Here is a 1,761-nt window from a genome sequence, read left to right as displayed (position 1 = left end):
ATAACATAAATATTTCATTGTCATAATTTTTTTACTTTTATGAAATTTTATAGATTTGATTGACCGTTTAATACGATATTTTCAGACTAATTTTTGGTGCACTCGATTTAACCCCAACGGTCACAAGAAAATTTTTCGAAAATTTCCCCTTTCCACAATGGTCATGAACAGTGATTTTCATCTATAAATACAACTCATTTTCACTCCATTTCATCATCCAAAACATTTCTTCTTCTCTCAAAAATTTTAAATCGCTCTCCTCCGATTTTTCATTTCAAGAAAGATGATTCGCGCACTTTTGTTTTTATGTGCCATTTTTATTTGTGTTTCTATTTATGGTTTATTCGTTGGAGAATTTACTCCGAGTGAATTTAAGATGAATATCGGTTTAATTTTCTTTACATCACTTCTCCTTGTAATTGTTTGCACGATTAATGTAAACGGTTCCTTTTAATATGAATAATATTCTAATAATTTTTATTTATGTGCTTTAGAAATACAAATGGCAAAAATCGAGAAACTTCATTTTTCGGCATTGGAAGTAACTGGGACAAACTACACGGCATGGGTTACAAACATGGAGCTTCGTCTAGATTTCGAGGAAAACTCGGAACAATAAAAGACGGCAATATATCAACCTCTCATGAAAAGGCTAAGGCCGTGATATTTCTGAGAAGCATCTAGATGAAAATCTTACGCATGATTATGCGAGAACCAAAGATCCCTTAGATCTTTGGAAAGCTCTGAAGGAGAGGTTTGATAACCAAAGAAAAATTACTCTCCCCCATGCACTTGATGAGTGGAAAAATCTACGATTTCAAGATTTTGAAAAAGTGGAAACGTACAATTCCGCTATATTGAGAATAGCGGCGCAATTAGATTATTGCGGTAAGCCTGTCTCGGAAGCAGAAATACTCGAGAAAACTTACCAAACGTTCCACAAAAATCATTATGTTCTACAAGAACAATATAGAAATTGTGGGTATACGAGGTTCTCGGAACTCGTTGTGGCGCTTATGATAGCGGAGAGAATTAATGAACTCCTCATTAAAAAACACAATGCCCGACCCACGGGAACCAAAGCATTTCCTGAGGTAAATGCAACGGATATAAAAAATCCGGAAAAAGGAAATTATTCCTATCGTGGGCGTGGGTGTGGACCATTCTACTACTTTATGGTATTAATCGATGCATCGAGTAGATGGTCACATGTTTGTTTGTTATCATCTCGAAATATGGCATTTGCGAGATTTCTAACTCAGATAATCAAATTAAGAGCACAGTTCTCAGATTATCCAATTAAAAGAGTTAGATTAGATAACGCTGGTGAATTCACATCCCAAGCTTTTAATGATTATTGTATGGTATCAGGGATTGAAGTAGAGCGTTTTGTTGCTCATGTTCATACACAAAATGGTTTGGCAGAATCATTAATTAAACGGCTGCAACTAATTGCAAGGCCATTGATCATGAGATCAAAACTCCCAACATCTGTATGGGGACATGCTATTTTGCATGCAGAAGCACTAATTCGGATAAGACCAAGTGCATACCATAGATATTCCCCATTACAGTTAGTATTTGGAAAAGAACCAAATATCTCTCATCTAAAAATTTTTGGTTGTGCGGTTTATATTCCAATAGCACCACGCAACGTACAAAGATGGGACCGCAAAGACGGGTGGGAATATATATCGGCTATGATTCTCCATCGATAATAAGATACCTAGAACCACAAACTGGTGATGTGTTTACGGCACG

This window comes from Brassica oleracea, chromosome C7, assembly GCF_000695525.1.
Source record: "Brassica oleracea var. oleracea cultivar TO1000 chromosome C7, BOL, whole genome shotgun sequence".
In the NCBI taxonomy this organism is placed as follows: Eukaryota; Viridiplantae; Streptophyta; class Magnoliopsida; order Brassicales; family Brassicaceae; genus Brassica; species Brassica oleracea.
The sequence above is the reverse complement of the archived record's forward strand: the minus strand, read 5'-3'. Positions refer to the sequence as shown.